Consider the following 22,792-nt stretch of genomic DNA (forward strand, 5'->3'; position numbering starts at 1 on the left):
CTGTTCCAATCACACACCACTTCACCTAAATTCCTCTTAAACATAAAAATAAACAAAACTTTACAACCGTTGGGGTGCCTCCCAACAAGCGCTTGTTTTACGTCATTAGCTCGACGCTTTTATTGTTTCGGTGTTTGGAAAGTAGCTTCCTCCTGTCATGCCATGGTGACGTCTCACCGCACAAGCCTAAAGAAAGTGTCCTAACCAAAGCTCTCAACAAACGTTACGGGTACAAATATATACAACGATTAAACGAACATAAAGAAAAACACAAGTATACAAATATGTACATGAACAAACACATATATACAAACATGAAATACATATAACTATTAACATACACAAAGATAAAAGTTAGTGAATGTTGGATTCACAAATTGAAAAGTGAAGATTTGTTATTAAAGAGCTCATCCGAGATCAACATGTTTCACCAACATTCACCAATAAAAGTATACTCATATGTAACATATACAAGAAACTAGATGGTGAACATAAACAAGTAAACATGTACAAGTAAATATATACACTTGAAACTATACAATATATACGTTATATACAAAGCTTAAAACCACGAAAACTATTGCGATGCAATCACAACCATCCCCGGCAACGGCGCCATTTTGTTGAATGCAGTATAGGGCAAGCAACAAAAAAGAAAGATTTGGAAATATTGATCCGGGAATTATCGTCCTCAGAGATGGAGAGATGCCATTCAACAGTTTCTACGGTTTCGAGCTCGGGATTGAATGAGCAAAAAGTAAACAAAGATATAGACAGGTAAGAATAAACACATTCTTAGAAGAGAAAGAACTTATCAGGAATGTAAATATATCCACTCTTCACAAACATACACTTACCAACCCGTTATACTCAACCTACGATACTCATCTATGTCATCACGTATCTCTCACATAAGCGCCCATCTCTGGAGCACAAACGAGATCATCTCACAACTAAGGTTATCTCTAACGCGAAGTCGCGAGAACATCCGTATTCTCGCTTCGGCGACCTCTCGCGCGCCGCTCAAACACGAAAGCATTACGTACAAATACAAACTTTTAATGCTAGCTCTAAATCTATCTCTAGAGTTCAAAACCAACAGATAATCATCCTAGATAAGGATTCAAGAAGTTTATCTCTAAAGCACCCCAAATCCCCAGCATAGAGCAAAAATCCAAGATAACATCAACACAGATTCGTAAAGCAAGTTAAATATAACATTATAATCGGTAAATATACATAAGATTCAAGTAAATATACAAACAAAACCCAACCAAAGAGAAATACACAAAGAAGAAGAGAAATGAACCGAAAATCTCCCGGTTTGTCAGCTCCGTTCGACGCTCAATCCACCCCCGATCATCCAAATGCAACCTCCGAAGATGTTTTCTAAGCCAATTCTACTCTAAGAATGAAGTTGATGGTGTTGGGACTCAAAAATACCCAAACCATGACCTAAAAATGTGATTTTGGCCCCTTTTAACGAGCTGCTGTCTTAGCAGGTCCGCTTAGCGGACCCCCTCCGCTCAGCGGACTGAAAATTGCATCCAAACGCTGATTTGCTCCGCTGGAGCTCCGCTCAGCGGACCCCCTCCGCTTAGCGGAGTCTGCTAAAAATCAGATTTTGTTTTCGCCATAACTCGAGAACCGTAACTCCGAATTGCGCCCGGTTCGAAGCGTTGGAAAGCTTATTCAATGCTCTATCCAATAATGAATGAATGGAAACCAAAATGATGATTTTGGTCATCCTTATTTTGAGTCTTTGGAAGTCCGTTTGATGGTGGCTAAGCGGGCTTGCACCAAAACTGCGAAATCGAAGCCGTGCCTTTGACACTTTATTCCTCAAGGCTCCAATAAGCATGAATACCTATAAAAACAAAGGAAAAACTAGCAAATGGTATAAAAGTATATGAAAATACAACTATTCACAAAGTATACGTATTTATACACAAAACGGGGAATTACTCAAACGGTATTAACAAAAGTATCGATAAGTGCCACTATTTACATACTCAAAACATCGACATTTTGGCACTTATCAGTTGATTGTGCTCAAAATGAAACAAATGCCTTGATCCTTTTCATGCTTTCATATAATCAACATAAATAACAGATTAAACATAATAAAATCCAGTTAAACAAAGATTGTGGTCTCCAACATATATGAACAATAGAAAGCTTCCTCACATTTGGGGTTAGGGAACTGAAGTGATTCAATCAACAAGCACGTAATGCAAAAGAATGAAAGAAATGGTAATTGTACAAATGAAATTTTTCCTAAACATGTTAGGCTATAGAAAGTGATATATGAGTACCTTGAATGATACAACTCTAAAAACTATCATTACCATACATCCGCAAGTTGACACACTCAATCTTGGAAAATCACCTCAAAAATCTCAGATTTAACGAACCAAAATTTGAGTCTAAACAACAAACAAAAGAATTAGTAAAAAAATTAATACTATTATCTACTACAAATAGCCTTGGTGAATGAGGGAAAAAGGAGGTCAAGTGGTTCCACTGGCACAAAGCATAGAGGCCGGAATTTTCTGAGCGCGCTAAGCGGCATAAGGAAAACTAACAAAAAACCAGACAGGGTCTGATCCTTCAGCTTACCTCCACTAACACCTAAATGTCTCAGATACAAAAAGAATACAAAACTTAGAACCGTTGGGGTGCCTCCTAACAAGCGTTTATTTTACGTCGTTAACTCAACGCCTTTATTGTTTTGGTTCTTGGCAAGTAACCTCCTCTCGTCATATGCCATAGTGATGTCTCACCGTACAAACCTAAAGAAAGCGTCCTAACCAAAACACTTAGCAAACATTATGAAAAACAAAACAAGTATATAAAAAGTATAAAACACAAATATAAATATACTAAAAGAAAAAACAAGTGAATGTTGGATACACAAGTTGAAAAGTGAGGATTTAACTTTAAAAATTGGTCTAATATTAACTTGCTTAGCCAACATTCACCAAAATTGTACACTCATCTGTAAACATATACAAATGAAAATATACAAGTAAACATATACAAATATATGATATATACAAATCTCAAAATCATAGAAACTATTGTGATGCAATTTAATATCAAAACACCACTCATCGACAACGACACCATTTTGTTGACGTAGTACAACGACAAGAAAAAGATTGAAAGTATTCTGGGATTTATCGTGTCCACACAGAACGGTGGAGGGAAATAATGCCATTCAACAGTTTCCTCATTTCTGATCTTGGGTTAAAATGGTTTAAACGTAAAAAGGTATAAACACGAAAATAAATACATTCTTCAAAGAGAAAAGAACTATTGGGATTGAATTTTATCTACCTTTTAAATACTTAAACTTAATGATCAGTTTTACTCAACCTAATTTACCCATCAATGCCATCAAGTATCGCTCACAACAGAGGTTATGTCTAACATAGAGATGAGATATCAATTGTATTGTTTTCTTGTGGATGTCTCACACAACTAAACAACACAAAGCGTTAAGAGTCGACACTCGCGGTAAATATTAAGTCTAAATCTATGTCTAGACTTTAGAACCTAACAAATATTCATCCAAGAACAAGTTCAGAGAAGTATATGTCTATAATAACTCAAATCCTAACAACAAAGCAAAAACCAGGATAAACACCAATAAAGATTTGTAAAAGAGATTTTATACAATTCCTTGATTAGTACATATACATACAAAACAAATAAACTACATACAATCCTTAAACAAATGAAAAATACAAAGATAAGAGAGAAGAGAAACTAACACAAATGTTGATTTCTCAAACAAAAGTGCACATCCCTTTCCCAATAATCAAGATGCATCATCCATTGTTGATTTCCTAAGCCTAATTTACCTAAGAATGAGATTGATGGAGTTGGGACACAAAACCCCCCAAAACCATAACCTAGAAATGGCTGAAAATGAAATACATATAGGAAAAGTTCTCACAGGCACGCTAAGCGGGCTTATTGGGCTTAGCACGCTCCCATTTATTACAAAAAATATCTGGCCTTGCAAAGGAATCGTTCTTAGCAGGCTTACGAAGTTGGCTCTGCCTCTGGCAGGAAAGCTTTAACGCGCTAGAGATGGGGCTTAGTGGGCTCAGACATTAATTTCTTCCAAACTTTAATATTTGAAGTCGTGTCTTCGACGCTTTATTGCTCGAGGATCCAGTATGCATCAATACCTATAAAATGAATAAAAACGGCCAAACGGTACATAAATGAATCAAAACTCAAATAATACGTATTATGTACAAATATAAAAAACGCACGTATTAACGCACAAGTTAAGGAAAAAGATTTGATAAGTTCCGTAAAGATATATACAAAAATAACTACAATTTGGCACTTATCAGTAAACAATACTATTGAGAACACTTTAATGATCATATACTTTCATCCATACACAAGCTATGAAACTGTTCATTCAACAACAACCAATTTTGAAATACCATTTCCTTGATATGGCTCTTCAAGTTTCTTCCAATTCTCAAACGATACATAAATGAATCAAAACTCAAATAATACGTATTCTATACAAATATAACAAAAACGTACGCATTAACGCACAAGTTAAGGAAAAAGAGTCGATAAGTGCCATAAAACTATATATAAAAATAATTACAATTTGGAACTTATCAATAAGTAATACCATTGAGAACACTTAAATGATCATATACTTTCATATTTTCATCCATACACAAGCTATGAAACTGTTCATTCAACAACAACCAATTTTGAAATACCCTTTCCTTGATATGGCTCTTCAAGTTTCTCCCAATTCTCCTTGTATGATAACAATACAAGAACACTCACAAGAGTATTCTTTATCGAAGACATGTTAGTTATATTCGAAGTTGTAAAATCTAGTTTCTCCCACTTCTCGTTCTCCATGTTGGAAATGTTTCCTTTCAACGCCTTGTGTAATAATAATGGTATCAAAATATATTTGACTTAAATTTTCACAGGCCAAAATTGATTATTCCATCTAATTTCTCTAAGACTAGCCTATATTTACTTGAAAAAATTTACATTGCATTCAAAACCTTTCATGTGGCAACATTTTTTCCCAACCAACACAATATAATATTTCTTTCTGATGTAGAAGATTAGACAAAACTGCCACCGCGGAGCATAAAAAATGTATACCCCATAAAACCAAATCTCTTGACAACAATTGTTAGGGAGTGCGAGAAAGTTAGGAGCAATAACGAACGTCCAATGCTCTAGGACCACAAGTCGGGACGTCAATTTTCATCCATTAACGGGAATCCTTATGGGGATTATCTGTTTGGAGCTCCGAAGTCGAGGATTTTTCCTCCGCAGGGAAGGGGTTGAAGGGAAAAGTGCCCCCAATGTCACTTTGGGGCGGGGATCGGGAAAGTACCCTCCGCCCCGCGGATTCCCTGACCCTGTCCGATAATATTTAACTTTTATATATAATATATTATATAATATATAATAATAAAATTTTGCATGTTTATTTTATAAAAAAATTAATATATTAGGAAATGAAGAGTCATCAGTGCATCATTTTATTTTTTTGTTTCATTGTATAATGTATTGTTTCACTACCCAAGTACCTAACCCTAGAAAAGTGAACCCATTACATACACTATACCCACCGTCTCCTTTTACTCTTTTCTCAATTATCTTTGTCTCTTCCATTCCACATCTCCTATGTTCTCTTTATCATAAAAAAAACCACTCTTCTTTGTTCATTGGGCTTATGGTAATTACTCTTCAACTTCAGTATACTTTAATTAACAACCTGTTTTTTATTCAATTCATAAATTAGTGGTTTTTTTGTGTAACAGCAAGTGCTTTTTCTTTTTTTTTGTTATTGATGCATGATGTGTTTTGATTTTATAAAAGCAAAGAAAGATGCAAATAGTTGATATGAGAATAGCTAATAAAATCGAAGAGGAAGTTTCTTCATCCAAGGAATTCCCAAATACCATTTCCCAGTCAAAATTGTCAGATATGGGTATGAATTTTTGTTCTAGGTGATCGCTACTATGAGGAGAATGATGAGAATCAGGAGATACCCATATTACAGAAGCATATGAAGTTTCAACTTCCTAATTGCTCACTAGGTGTCATACCCTAATTTTGACCCCCCCTGAGATGTTATATCTTTTAACTTTTCATCAAAGACAAAGCAGATACTCAGAGCAGTCACTTATTCATCTGATACTTAGTCGAGGGTGTTTAGGAACAAAAGAACTCAGGCAAAGGATCAATCAGAAAAAGGGATAGTTTCTAACACAACTATGGGACTCAAAAGCTTCATTCTATTCACCTATGATTGATTAGATACCCATCACCTGGACTCAGGATTGCTTACCTCACCAGTCTAGGGTTTTGAGCTTATCAAGAACTAAAATCAGGGATCACATCTGGGAAACCCTAGAAAGCTCAAGGGCATCACTCAAAGGCTTCAATCATTCTCAATTAGTTCATATGACAATGTCCATAGGGCATTACACTTCAATCTAAGGCCTACAGTCATCAATTTCATCTGGACGACAATTAGGGTTTTTGACCTAATTCACCAAGATAGTTGACTTTTTAATCTGGGCATGGATCCAAAACTCAAAGCATGACTCAATAGCTTCTATTACCTCAATATAATCCATTCACATCACTCATTTGAAGAGGAGATTTTGATTCATCACAAAAGTCCAAGAATTCACTTCATCTGAAAAAAGTCAACTGCACAGGATCACCTTTGACTTTTTGGAAATTTTGGTCAACCATGACTTTTGAAGTTTTAAATCATCAATATATGATATTTGAAGTCATTTGATCAAGAGAAATCAAGAAAATCAATCAAGAATCAAAAGTCAAAAGTTTGACTTTTCATACTTAGAAAATTTTCTAAGTGTTTTCAAGTGATTTTTGCCAAACTTTGGAAGGGATTTTTTCAAAATTTCACCTAGAAACTGAAAAAAACTTCCAACATGAAAGTTGTAGATTTTGATCCAATAAACAACTTTGACACATATAATTTTTTGGCTAAAAATCAACCATTGAAGAGATATGGAGCTTCAAAGTGGCTGCCTTCACAAAACATGCAAGAAAACCCTAGTTTTCTTCAAACTTCATGGGACTTTTGCACTAATTTCCCTAAAGAATTTGGGCAAACACCAAACTAATGAATTGAAGTACATGTTAAGGGCTTTCCAAATTGAAGTGAAAATTATAGGTCATGTGCAATTTGGAGCTAAGAGATATGATTGATCAAAGTTAGGCACTTGAAGTGAAAATTATAGGTCATGTGCAATTTGGAACTTTGCAATTTTGTGCAAATGACTTCACTAAGTGATGCTACCCGACCTCTAATACATCTGCAAGCACACTATACATCCATTTTCATCATTGCATAAGGATTAGAGAATATTCCCAAAAACAAAGGCATGTGATTATGTAATGATTACATTTGAGAATTTCTGGCAAGATGATGAATCACCAAAGGAATATCTTCCCAACCAATTGGAGCTCATTTCTGTCTCAGATTTGTCCCCTAAGATCAAGCAAAATCGAGGGCTAGGGGATTGATCAAATGGAATCAAAATTTCCATCATTGCATTTTAGATATTTTTGAATTCCTTCATAGCCAAGAAACCAAATCAACCTCACTAAGTAACCACACTCATCTGCAACTATACTGAACCATTTGCCTATAAATACAAGTGCTATCCTTCATACAATTCACACCAAAGCAACCGTATTCCTTGATTTCTCTTTCTCTTCTCATGCTTATGGTTTTTCAAAGTTCTTTGGCATGAAGAATCGTTTTCTTCAAACCAGAGCTTCTCTTTGGAAAGTAAGCATTCTAACATCTCAAGGGGGCTCATTTGAGGTGATCCAAGCACCTGGATCACTTCTGTAGGTGGAGGAACACCATTGTTGCTTTCACTTTGGAGCTGTTGCAGTTGGAGGTCCATAGAGCAATTCAGAAGGTTTCAAGCAAAGCCAAGCATCCAGACACGTTCCTTAGGGCATAGTGAAGCTGTTCAGATGGCTGCAGCTCATCTGTAACTGAAGATTCATCATCCTCCATGTCCACTTGAAGCTCAAATCGAAGGTGTCGGGTAGAGCAATTCAGAAGGATTGAAGTCACAATAAGCATTCAGTTAGCATCCCTGAGTCCCAAGGAAGCTTTTAGGATCACTCACACAAGCCCAGGTGTTCCTCATCATCCTCACGACCTCCATTTTCAGAGGTAAGTTTTTGAACTCCACCTCTTTAATTTAATTACTCTTTGTGATAAAGCTCGATACTATCTTGTTCAGCATCATCAGAGGATTGAAAACCCTCTATCATCATTCATTTATTCATCTTGTTTGTCATTTAATTTTAAATTTAGGGTTCATATATTCTTCGTGTTTTCTGAGAAATTAGGTAGCTATAGTTAATATAAATAAATGTTAGTTACATATCTGGATTCGTGAGGAAATTTAGAGCAAGATTGATGTTTACATCATGCCATTTAGTTGAGAAACCAGAGAGTTGGAAATTTGAAAATCTTTGAGCTCGAGGAAGAAGATGAACATGGCGCGCGCAAATTTGAATCTTCTGGCTTGTTTTTAAATATATTAAGTTTGATGCATATGAATAACAAACTTCGCGCGTAGCCCAGATGGTGGGAGTTTTGGTTAGTGACTTGGAGGGCGTGAGTTCAAGCCCTCTAGGTGACAAAGCCTTATTTTTTTTTCACTTTTTTCACTTAATTTCTTCACAACTTTAACCAATTATTTAACCTATCAAATTAATTCATTTTGACTTCATTTTTTACATACTTGTTGATTAATATATATATTTTATGAATAATCAAAAAAATCACAAAAATATTATTTATTTTGTATATTTTTATTAGGTTGAAAATGGTGTTGTTTTAAGTGGTTTAAAATATGTTTTAATATATGTTTTCACTAAACTTTCAAAAAAAACCTAATACCTCATGAATATTTTGTGATAAAACCCTAAGCCATTTAGGTCTCAATTAGGTTTAGATTTCATCTTTACCCTAATTAAATTGACTTTTGTCAAAATTCAAAACTGTTTTCATATTTCAAAATAAACAGATGATCGAGGTTTTCAAATAACAGAACCTCGCATCTTCTCAACTGTTTCTTATAAACCGTAAATTATTTTCATTGGGCCTCTAATAGAGTGTAAGTCCCAACACCTTTTTCTTTTCATAGTTTGTTTTCAAAAACTGTATTTACAAAATCTCCTTTCTGTTTTCAAAACATTCTTCTGGTATTTGAAGGGCATTATTCCCGGTGAAACTCTTCTGATACCTATGTGACCTTTGTCCATCTTCACTTCTTCTGTTTTCAAAAACCCTTAACTGTTTATAATAAATATTCAACTGTTATCAATAAAACAACAAAAATTGCTGGTAAGGCTTTGTACATACTTCTTCAAAGGCCTCCACTCCATCCAGGTTAGGCTTTACAAGCTTTCAATTTACAGTCTTTATTTAAATTACTGTCAAATATAGAACTGTTTATATATTGTTTAGAACTACGTCTGAGTATAAACCTTAGGACAGTTAAACTATATATATATTATAGGAATATGGCCTAGGATTGAGAATGTCTTCCCGGTGAAGGCTCTTTCCTAATCAGAAATCTTTAGTTAAAACCCTCAAGATGAATTATTCCCGGTGAAACATCTTGAAAAAAGCCTTAAAACAAAAATAGGACACATCCATCCAAAGAGGAATTATTCCCGGTGAAACCTCTTACCCATTTGCTTAAAGCCAAAATAAGTTCAAAACCACATAGCTTTCTCTTGTGCTATAACAAGGACCCTCGATGACCCTCGATTAGCCTCCTCTTGGGCTTTGTACAAGGACCCACAGGCTTCTTAAAAGCATTTCCAGCTTCCTCTTGAGCTTTTATACAAGGACCCATCAGGTTTCTTATAAACATAGGAACAGGTCTTTAGTTACCTTTTAGCCTATCCTGGTGAGTTTCTTCCATTCTTTAAACCAAACTTTAAACAAGCTAAGTTTGTCTCAATCTCATATTGAGTACACTTTTTGGAATGAGAGACATGGACAGTCTCTGTCACCCTTATCTTCATCAATCTTCCTTAGCAGAGTCTAGGATCCATATTTGCTTATCCTCAGTCAGAGTCAGCCTTAATCTTGGGCTTTAAAACAAGAAGTCTCCATTAGTTAATCTTTCTGCCATAACAAAAAACCCCTAGAAAGGGTTAGCCTCCACATCATTCTTTCATTTTAACAAAAACCCCTGGAAAGGGTTAGCCTCCACACATTCCTTCATTTTAACAAAAACCCCTGGAAAGGGTTAGCCTCCACATCATTCTTCCATTTTAACAAAAACCCCTAGAAAGGGTCAGCCTCCAAAATCACTCCTTCAAGTCCAAAAATTCATTCTTTCAAAAAGATAAATTCCCCAAAAGAGTCAAAACCCCTGGAAAGGGTTAGCCTCCAAAAAATCCAGTCTTTTAATAGACTATTTCTCCAGCTGAGTCAAAATCCCTGGAAAGGGTTAGCTTCCAAAAAACATAAAAAATAAATCAGTTTGTTAAATCCTCTAGCAGAATAAAACTCCCCCAGTGAGTCCTTCACCATCCAGTAGCCACAACCTTGGGCTTTGTACAAGGCAGATAAACCACATTTTCTGTGTCAAAGATTCCTAATCTCAAGGATCTTTTCCCCATAAAGTCTTCCATACTCAGTTTCTTTAAGAGTCCGCCACAACCTTGGGCTTTGTACAAGGCAGAAAATAATCTTTCCCTAGCTAGAGTAGCCACAACCTTGGGCTTCATACAAGGCACAAATTAATAACTTCCTCAGCTAAGAGTCAGCCACATCCTTGGGCTTTGTACAAGGCACACAAATAGAGTCATCCATAGTCTTAAAAACTTAGTTTCCTCAGCAGTCAGCCACAACCTTGGGCTTCATACAAGGCACACAAAATAGAGTCTCCCTAAGTAGAGTTAGCCACAATTCTGGGCTTTGTACAGAACACTAAATAAAACTCATAAAATAAACACTCTCCAACTAGAGTCAGCCTCAATTCTGGGCTTTGTACAGAACACAAAAACTCTTTAGTTTAAATTCTCCCCAGTAGAGTTATCTTTCAATAAGTAAATAAATCAATCAAAAGCCTCAAGCTTGGGCCTCATGCAAGCCAGCTAAAAATCAAATCTTTCAAACAATAGATAGACATAGCTCATCTTCATAGGTAGATATTTCTCTTATCTCACCACAAACAAACAATCATTTCAAACAATCATCATTTCAAACAAATCATCATTTCTCCCATTTAGGACACTGAAAGGCATGCTCTGGCAACACACCCATACTTGTACGACCCTTTCCCTAATTTGGTTGAGAATCTTTCATTTTAGAGGCACGATGGCTGTCATACTTGATCAACCAAGTAGACTCCCTTCTTAATGAAACATCATTTTTTTTAGCTTTTCTGTCACTTTAAGAATGTTTGTGGTGGAATAGTAGAAATACCTCTCTGTAAAGATGATTTCATGTCTCTTTATTGTAAACAGAGATTTAATTCGAAGCTTCAACCTTGAGCTTCAAGCAAGGCACCAAAAATAATTCATTTCCTTAATTAGTTCCCCGAACTACATTAAGCTCTGACTTCCATTAGGGATATGTAGGCATGAGGTTCACAAGGAATCTCAGCGAGCTAATAAAATACCAAAAGTAGTCAGTTTGTCTGTCTGTCTGTCTATCTTTTTAAATCAATTCAATTCTCTCTCCAAACACAAAGGAGAAACTTTCCCAATCATTAGTAGTAAACACAATCACAATGACACAGAGAAGGTTCCCGTAGAGTACTACGGATATGTAGGGTGCTTAAACTCTTCCCTATGTATAACCGACCCCCCGAACTCCAGAATTTCTAGTGTAGGTGAATCCCCACACTTAGAAAACTCCTAGGGTTAATTTGAGATCTTTTTCCCTTTCCTACTCGTTAGGACAATTAAAAAGTTCGTGTGATATCGTAGGAAGAACTGAAACAAAATTCATCCCATCCCGGGCGCATTCTCCTTTCAAATTTCGCGTGAAGGGTTTAGCGTGCCGTCCTCCCAAGTGAAACGGGGAGGTAAAAAAAACGACACCACACTAGGTCAAACGTATTATCTCCCATCCTAGCGAGAAAATAGTAAATGTTAAAGATAAAAGCTTTAGTTAGAAGGGTACTTGGTTAAGTGGGATTAATGAAGCAAGAGGAATGGAAGAAAGGAGAAAACTTTAAAATAAGAGCAATGGAATCGCTTCTAGTGACACTCTCAAGGAAAAATAAATGAAGATGTTTTTTAGAAAGTGACTGTAAGTTTGAATGCTAATGGTTGCAAAACGTCCAAATACTTAATTCACCATAATTATAAGCAATGATAACTAAAAGGATCTGACTAACTATAGAAAGAAATCACAAGTTCAACGACTATACTTCCACTCATTGATACACGCCAACTCGAGTGCACTCAAGTACTATGTAAACTACACCTTACCCTAGTTGTTCATGTCACTGGACTTGTCAAAAAAGTGTGATGAAGTGTTTCAATGATGGGACTGCATTATTAAATGCTCCAACTCCCCACTACCTTTTTTAAAACTAATTCTAAGTGTTTCAATTCCATTGCAAATCAAGCCATGTCATGAAGGCCGATCATTGTCACTTATGGCTTCCCTTGGCTCCTTTAGTGTCTGACAAAGCCTTGGGGTTTATTGTTCTAGACTGGCCAAAGGTCCAAATGACGAATGCCTAATCCATCTCAAATTCATTCTACTTGATCCAAGGTATAAAAAAAGTTCACACACCAAGATAAAGGGATAATCTCTGATCTCTATTTTTACTATACTTATCTTAAATTTTGAATTGTCTTGGAGATTGGAGTGAAAACCATTCAGGTCCACCCCGCACTCAAGTACTATGTAAACTACACCTTACCCTAGCTGGTCACGTCACTGCACTTGTCAAAAAGTGTGATGAAACGTTTCAATGATGGGACTGCAATAAATGCTCCTACTCCCCACTACCTTTTTTAAAACTAATTCTAAGCGTTTCAATTCCATTGCACATCCGTCCATGTCATGAAGGCCGGTCATTGTCACTAATGGCTTCCCTTGGCTCCTTTAGTGTCTGACAAATCCCTGGGGTTTACTATTCTATACTGGCCATAGGCCCAAATGACGAAGGCCTAATCCATCTCAAATCCATTCCACTTGATCCAAGGTATAAAAATAGTTCACACACTAAGATAAAGGGAAAATCTCTGATCTCCATTTTTACTATACTCATCTTGAATTTTAAACTGACTTGGAGGTTGGAGTGCAAACCATTCAGGTCCACCCCGCGCCACCGTAAAGGAGATTAGAGCCACCATTAAAGATCAATAGTTTTCCAATTGCATCCACCTCTGGTTAATGGTACGGACCACATACATGTGAGTGAATAATCTCTAAGTTTGCTTTAACTTTATAAGAAAATCATGCTTGAATGAATTTCTTAACTGCTTAGCTACATAACACTATTCACAAAACTTCTTTAGCATTTTGATATGAGGAAGACCATATAGGATTCACTATTTGTCAAGAAATCAGACCAAGCTTATCAAGTTACTTGCCAATGATGGAACTTATAGGACATCTATGATTGCTTCTTGTCCATTCTTCCTCTTCACAAGAATGTTCTCCATACACTCAAATGTAATTGTGTTATTATCAACAAATCTAATGATCTTTCTAACTTATTTATGAAGTTAGATAAACCATTCTTAGTTGCCTGACATGTGGTTACTGCAACTTGTGTCAAGATACCATACATTAGCTTTATTTTGTTCCAAATATGTATTGGCCACTAGTATGACCTCATCAGAATCACTATTTCCTGCACATATAAATTGTGCTTCTTCTTCGACACTTAATATTAAATTATTTATTGAAGTAACAATCTTTTGCATAGCAGAAAAATTCTAGCAACAATAGCATTGTACTTCCTTCATATCCACATTCTTCTGAAATTTCTTGTTATGAGAGATAAAACTTTTGATTTGCTCTGCTTGAGTCTTCGAATCCTTGTTTCGTCTTCCACTTTATTCCTTTGTAAATCTTTGTGTGAGAGAGAGAAGGGCTTGGAATTAATGAAATAGATGGATTACAACATAAATAAAGTTTATGTAGAAATAAAAGCAACTAAAACTATGAGTTTGAGACAATTTTTTTATGATGCAAGTCACTTAATTGCAACACAATGAAACCGTCTCTAAATTTAAATTATAATGCCAATAATTTTTCAGCTCAACAACAATAAAGAATATAACGATCTATGATAACCCTCAAACCGTTTTTTGAGATTCATATTAAGCTCAAATGATCAATTGAATGAGCTAAAAGGACAATCATAATGATGTACTTTGAGAGATATTCAATAATTATTATAACATTAGGAAACATTTATTACAATTTTATGAGTGGTCAAATATTCAAGTAAAGCAAATAAATCATTGGGTGTTTATATCCAATCGTTTTTAATTTGTTCCATGCTAAGGTAGAAAGTGTAAGAAATAATTTCTCAAGGTTTTTTATATTTATTCTCCTTTTTTATAATATGATACTATAAAAGCACTTTGAAGACACTAACGATTCTACTTTTTGAAGGGTTTCTTACTTAAAAACTATTTACCTAAACATAGCACTATCTTATCTTATAAAGTGATCAAACAATTTTTGATACATGCAAAAGAAGGAAAATATGATTAAAATGATCAAACTTGTTTATACTATGATTCTATTTCTTACCCCATCTCTTGCAATGAAACATCCTCGTAAGACTTTTATAACCCTTTTAGAAAATCTCTAACTCTCTTTTATTAACATTCCCTTTTTATTGTTTTACATGTAGTAGAATTACCTTATCCATGTAACAATGACATTAATTGTAAATGGATTGGCTGTCCTCATGGAAAATTTGGAGAATGCCATTTTGGAGCGTGTTTCTGCGTTCACAGTTAAGTTAAAAAAAAAATTCTGTGATATCATAATCGTGATTTTATTTCTGTGTACGTGACGAATAAATTAATTATTCAATAAATCTAAAAAGCAAAATTATTTATAACTTATTTTAGTTTTATTTTTTGATCAAAATGTCGTTGCTCTAAAGATTTCTCTCACACTTTAATATGTTTTTTTTTAAACTTTCAATTGTTTTATTTCCTAATAAGTAAATGCAAGTGTCATCATCTTCGATGGCTTGTAAATGGGAGAGTTATTTCATCAACTTATACCTTTAAAATGATGCATATATGCAGGGAATTAAAATTAACTGATGGAGCTTCACATGCATGTGCGAGAGGAGTTTTGTCTTATGTCTCACTTAATGATTTTTCTATAGTATATTAGCACATTTAGTTTTTTTGTCTTATGTATGAGATATTTGTAAGATTTTAGTAGTCTAAAATTGTAGTAGTTGAGAAATTATGATAATATGAAAAGTTAGAGTGTATTAAGGCTTAACACTTTATGCAGATTGCATAAAAAGAAATAATTAGGTGGTGAATTGTGAAGTGGTTTTTTCTTGACAATTTTTACAAGATAAGATCTCTATTAGAGTAATTTTTCTTAATGGTAAGGTAACCGATTTAGAAAATATTTTGTATTGGTATATTTGTAAATAATTCTCGAGAGACAACATATGATTCATCAAAGGAAGACAAATAACATTCCTCGCCTAAAGTAGGTTTTCTAGTCGCCCGTTTATCATAGTGAGCACTCATTTATTACAATGTGTGTCTATCATCTACATCACGTGCCCCTTGATTGTATTACTTGGCCACTTATGAAAAATGTGGGATTGGCGTGTCCTAAAGCACTAACGACATGGAAGCTCCATCAAATAAGGAAAGTCACATTCCCTTGAAGAATAAGGGAAATAACGGCCCCACGCTCCTAACAAGAGCAGAATAATCGTCCCTAAATTTAAGGATCCGTACAAATCAGTCTCTATATATACCTCAACCCTTAGTTTAAGAGGAGAACATTCAATTTACTCTACAATTACCCATATACAGAGCTTTTTACCAATCATGCAGGATCAATCTCTAACACCACAACAATCTTAAAACTTAAACAATCATACACAATAGGGGGTTGTCCCTCATTATATTTTTAGCAAGTACAATTGACGTCCGTAGTGGACCCTAATAAAGTTGACCTGGACCACCATTCTATTAGGCACTTAGATTGTTATTAAGATCTTGGACTTATCTGTCCAGTATAGTGAACAAGAAGGTAGCAACTCCGACCAACAATAATAGTATTGGCAATGAGGACGCCATGACAAAAATGTGTGCCGCCATGGATGACTTACTTTACAAAAAATGAGAGATTCGAAGATAAGGTCTTTTACATCCAAAAAAGAGGCCGACCCTCTTATAGAGACTAAAACTATGACCCCTAACCTCTCTCTGATGAAATATGGGGGCACTAGTACTAGATAACTTCGAGCCGCCATCACTAGCCAAGTTTCATGAACGCATTGATCCCTAAGAACATGTCACCTTCATATATCTAGAACCTTCATAGAAACATCATTAAGGTGGTACATGAGTCTATCGTGGCTCTCGAACACCACTTACCATGACCTAGTGAAGAAATCGGTCCATCAATTTGCAGTGAACAAGCACAAAAAGATGTCTACCACTTCCCTATTTGACATTCACCAAGACTCCTGTGAATCTCTAAGAGAGTACTTCGTTCCCTTTAATAAGATAAATATCAAGTTTTTTCACCCAAACTAGGAGATGTTCGTGGGATCATTCTAAAATGAGTTAAGGGTTGGGCATTTTATTAAGTCCCTCGCCTAAAGGCCCGCGACTTTCCTATATAATGATGCATGTCGAACGCTATATAAAGGGAGAGGAGAGCAATGCCCAAAAGAAGGCCAGAGATTTTAAGAACCGAACAATTGGAAGCTATAATAACTTGCAGTAATCACACATAAATCACTTATAATAGTATGTTAGAGAAGGTGACCTTCAAACTGAGTGGGAGTCCTGCAGAGAGCTTCACACCTTTGTACACTTTCCGTGAGCTGAAACTGCGTGAGCTCCTCCATATATATGAAATTCTTATTTCCCCGGCCCCCAAGACAAACATCATGGGGCTTAAACCTAGTGGGTGGTGTGAGTTTCACAAGTTCAAAGAGAACCACACGAAAGACTTCTTCCAACTCAAGAAGGAGATAGAACGTCTCATGCAAGAAGGCCACATGAAGAAATATGTAGAAACGGCTCCACACAAACCCCGAGGGAATATATATCTCAAGGGATAAATGCTTAAAGAAGTCACAGGTCCTAGACTGTCAAATTTTTATTAAGATCTTCCACCCATATATCTAGTATGGTGAATTAGAAGTATAAACTCTAGCCAAAAATAGTACCGACATTGAGGATGCCGTGGCAGAAATGCATGCCGCCATGGATGAATTACTTCTCCATAACCATACCTTGGAAGACAATTTATTTCACATCCAACGGCGCCAACAAGAGGCTACTCCTCTTAAGGAGACTGAAATTCTGGATCCCTAACCTCTCTCTGATGAAATATAGGGGAATTAGTACTAGAGATCTTCAAGCCGCTATCACTGTCTAAGTTTGATGAACACTATGACCTCTAAGAACATGTCGCCTCCATCTCTCTAGAAACTTTAGAGAAAAATCATTAAGGTTGTACATGAGTCTACCATGGTTTTTGATCACTAATTACTAGGACCTAGTAAAGAAATTGGTCCATAAATATGCGGTGAGCAGGCAGAGGAAGATATCTATCACTTCCATGTTCAACATTCATCGAGGCTCTTTTGAATCTCTAAGAGATTACCTCACTCTGAGAAAACATGATTAAAGTCTGTGGCACTAGATTTCAATTCTTTGAAGACAATGACCTAATCAGAGAAATTCCTTAAAGCCTGTGGCACTAGCTTTCAACTCTTTGATGAAGGTGACCTAATCAGAGAAATTCCTCATTCCTTATCAATAGAAAGAGGCTCGATATTAAAGTGCTTATATGATCGATGTATCTAGAAAAAGTCTTTGAAACCTCAAAGTAATAAAAGAGAGGAAGTGTGAGAGTTCGCCAAATTGTGTCTGTTGGAGTGCCCTGAGTTTTGTAAATGTAGAGAAGTACCTTATAAGCACTAAGGTAACTCTCTCTCTCTCTCTCTCTCTCTCTCTCTCTCCCTTTCTCTCCCTTTTTCTCATACACACACACATACACACATAAAATATATTTTTGACTAACCAATTGATTGGATACGTAAGCTAATCGATTGGAATTTTTTAAACTAACCAACATATTAAGAAGTTTTCTAATCTCTCTCCAAAGCTTATTTTAACTAACCAGTTGATTGGATACTTAAGCCAATCGATTGGAAAAAATTGTATGAGCCAACCAATCGAATAGAGAGAGTCTAAATGCTTAACCATATTATTAGGACACCACCTTATGACTTATAATGGCTCTATATCAAATATTTCCATGTTGGGCAAGGTAATCGATTAAAAATGAAAAAACCAATCGATTGGAGCATTATGCCAATCGATGGGCACATAAATTCTTTCCATAGATTATTTTCTTTTTTGATTTTCCAACTACTATATAAAGGAGGCTCGCCTCCTGTTCATTTCACGCAACTTTCCAAAGTTTTACATTTTCTTTGGGATTTATCTCCCTATTTTCTCTCCTTTTCTCTCTAGAAACATTTTGCTTTCACTTAAAGTTGTCATAGTGCTTTTGAGTGAAACTTTTATCATGAGGAAGACTTTATAAGTGGTTATGATATTTGTTTAATTCTTGAGAATGCGATACTCTTGAAAAGATTGAGCTTGGTTTGTGAGATAAACTTGTCATAAATTTATGTCTTGGTTTATCGAGATTTATTGAAAAAAGTTTTGTTTTTGGTTATTGAGATCAGCTTGAAAAATCTCTAAGAAGATTTGTTAGCTTAGTCTGTGGTAAAAGCTATTTTTTGTTGGGGATAAGCATGTAAAAATCTCAAGATCAGATTGTATGAAAGGTTTGTGGGCATAACCTTCAAAAACGCAAAGTTTATACTCAAACTCTCAAGATCTATTGGGGACAAGACTAGACACTACTATAAATAATACATTTTATAACTAAAAGTTGTGTCTTCCTTCATATTTTATTCTTAATCTAAAACTAAGCTATTTTTCACCTCGATTATATTTCTGAACCGAGGTGAAATAGTTTACTCTTATTATATATAGCTTACATTACTTAAAAAAAACACATCTAACTTTGGACGCGAAATGCATTTGACCTCGACTACGGAAGCGAGGTAACAAAGGACGTCATGAAAAATTACTACTTAACACATCGGTTATTTAAACACCGAGGGGAAAAATTATCTGCACGTGGGTTTGATCCCTAACATATGCATATTTATTATTTTCATAGCTGGATAGCGCGCCCAATATTAACACTTGAGGTTTTGTAGAATCGAGGTAATATTTCAATATTATTACCTCGGTTTTTTGAAAAACCGAGGGGTTATGTTATTTTAGTATTATCATTTGCACCTGTATTACAGAACTCAGAAACAAAAATATTGTACATTTTGCCAATTTCTCAATCTAAAACATTATACCATAAATATTCATTAATTCCACCAAATTCAAACCTAAAGTGGCACACACTTTGTCATTTTACATCAAAAATAAAATAAATGATTAACCAACAAAAGCAACCGCAGTTGGCTCCCTGACGACTTCTCTTAGAACTTTATCCCTGAGGAACAAGATAATGGCACTCCTAGCCTTATCCATTATCTCGATCTTTTGTACTCGTGTAAGCGTTGCAGGCATGAATGCTTCTCCCTTAAAAGCATCAATACACTTCTCTTGATTTTGTATATAAGTTTTTGAGTTTATTTTTCTAGTTGCTTAATTTAATCTTCATGTTGTATTTTCAAAACAAAAGCAAATTTTCTTCTGTATGAATATGATTTTAAAATTTAAATATGTTGAGTAAGATGGGTGAATATTATTGAGTAAAAAAAATTATATTTTTAAAATATAAGGAATTTCACATCCGTTATGTACACAACCGATGTGAAAAGTGATTTCATAACATATATCCCTTCGATTAACCATCACAATCGAGGGAAAAGTGAAGGATTTCTCCTTGGTTCACATTTCACTCGATGTGAAAAGTGAAGCTTTTCCCCCTCGATGAACCTCCCAATCGAGGGGAAAAGTGGCGCACTATCAAGTTTTTCACCATGGCCAATGGCCTGAGGGGAAAAGTAGCACACTTTCCATTACACTCTATGTTACCACGCTCACCCAACCGAGGTAAAAACCACTTTATCAACCGAGGTAAAAGCCTTTTTTGTAGTAGTGTTGGGTGATTGGTTGGATGTTGCTGCTAGGGATGTAAATGGGCATGTCCACTCCATTTTGGCCCGCCCTAAAAAAGTAAGCACAAAACGAGACAGGGCGGGGCGACCATAGATTATGGTGTGAGCCTAAAACATCGGTCCATCCTACAAAGCAATATATGAGAACGGGAAGCGCATCCCGCGGGCATTGCCCCTATTAAGCCTAACAATGCAAAAAATTATGTTAATGCTGGCGCCTTCTAAAAACAAGGTGGGTCGTAGTCCCGCATCCTCAATGGAGGTAGACCCATATTTTACATATAGTTATTGCATATAGTGTTTTGCTAGAGTTGTCTCCTCTTGTATGTTTAGTTTGGTTGTTTAACTTTTCCCTTTTTAATTAATATATCTTTTACCTATTAACTTTATCTATGTATTTGAGACTAATTCATTTTCTTTTATTTTATAATATATATATATATATATATATATATATATATATATATATATATATATATATATATATATATATATATATATATATATATATATATATATAGGAGGGATCAAATTACACCCGAAGAGTTACACCACGAGTTACACTCATTCAATAACTACATTTTGAATTAATATTTTTTAAATTCAACCGTTGGATTGAAACATAATATCATATAGATCATACCTATAAAGTTTGAGCTTAATCTATAATGATTTACTATGTCATTGAATTACATCAAAATTAACGTTATATGAAAGCTCATTTTGACGTTAATCTTTGGATATCTTGATCGTATAGTAAATCATTATAGATTAAGCTCAAACTTTATAGGTATGATCTATATGATACTATGTTTCAATCCAACGGTTGAATTTAAAAAATATTAATTCAAAATGTAGTTATTGAACGAGTGTAACTCGTGGTGTAACTCTTCGGGTGTAATTTGATCCCTCCTCATATATATATATATATATATATTATTTGTCTTTAAAAAAAATCTATAAAGAGATAAGATTTTTTCTTTACCCACCTCCCTATAGGGGTCACCCCCCAGTGAAAACCTCACTTTACCCCTGCTTCGGAAATGCATTTCCGAAATATTTTTTTTCTAAATTTTTCCAGACTTCGGAAGTGCATTTCCGAAAAAATTCCAAAAATTGAGATTTTGATTAATTCGGAGATGCATCTCCGAAAAAACAAAAAAAAATCTAAAAATCCCAAAAATTAATTTTAGGATATTAATTAATTCATATATCATAAATTTGATATAATTTATGAGTAATGAATAATAATAATTATATATTTTGATATAATTTATGAGTTATGAATAATAATTATTATATATTTCTATTCTGATTCATATTTTAAAATTTAAAATAATTTTAATTAAAAAAACTAAAATAATTTCACTTACAAAATGAGTTATAATTTTTATTTATATATTTATATATTTATAATAATTATTATGTATTTACAAAAAAAATTAAAAAAATGAGTGTTTTAATTTATATATTTATATAATAATTATTATATATTTATAAAAATTATTGTATATTTATATATTTATATAATAATTATTATATATTAATTATAAATATATTTATATATTTATATAATAATTATAAAAATTAAAAAAGTGAGTGTTTTAATTTATAATAATTATTATATATTTATATATTTATATACTAATTATTATATATTTATATATTATATATTTATATATTTCACTTACAAAATTAATAATTATTATTATATATTTATATATTTCTATTCTGATTCATAATTAAAAATGAGTTATAATTTTTTATTTAGTTTAAAAAAATTACTTATGGAATTAAAATGTTTTTGATTTATATAAGTTAAAAATAATTTACTTATGGAATTAAAATGTTTTTGATTTATATAAGTTAAAAATAATTTTGAACTTTAAAATTGTTTAGGAAATTTTGATTCACATTGATTTTATTGATTCACCTTCATTTTATTGATTCACCTTGATCTTATACCTATTAATTGTATTGATTCACCTTGATTTTAATTTTTTAATAATTATTGAATTCTTTCGGAAGTGTATATCCGAAACATTCCAAGATCAATTTGGTCTTGGAATATTTCGGATATGCATCTCCGAAGACACCCCCTCCCAAAAAAAAGGTGTTTTCGGAAATGCATCTCCGAAAACTCAAAAAAGGGGTGTTTTCGGAAATGCATCTCCGAAAACACCTTTTTTTCGTGTTTTCGGAAGTGCATTTCCGAAATAAGACAAATTTTAAAAAAAAAAAAGCGTTTCGAAAATGCATTTCCGAAGTGAGGGTATTTTGGGTTTTTCACAAGTGGTGGCCAAGAAAAGAGGGCGGTAGAGAAAAAAAAT

At 34.3% G+C, this 22,792-nt stretch overlaps 1 long non-coding RNA gene across 1 annotated transcript; it reads left to right on the forward strand.

Annotated features, from left to right (window-relative positions):
* The first annotated feature begins 14,749 nt into the window (after nt 1–14,749).
* LOC131641552 (uncharacterized) lies at nt 14,750–15,608 on the forward strand. Its single transcript, XR_009295568.1, has 3 exons — nt 14,750–14,853; nt 14,931–15,035; nt 15,337–15,608. It is a non-coding gene; the product is annotated as an uncharacterized LOC131641552 (long non-coding RNA).
* The last annotated feature ends 7,184 nt before the right edge of the window (nt 15,609–22,792 follow it).

This window comes from Vicia villosa, unplaced genomic scaffold (assembly GCF_029867415.1).
Source record: "Vicia villosa cultivar HV-30 ecotype Madison, WI unplaced genomic scaffold, Vvil1.0 ctg.003830F_1_1, whole genome shotgun sequence".
Lineage (NCBI taxonomy): Eukaryota > Viridiplantae > Streptophyta > Magnoliopsida > Fabales > Fabaceae > Vicia > Vicia villosa.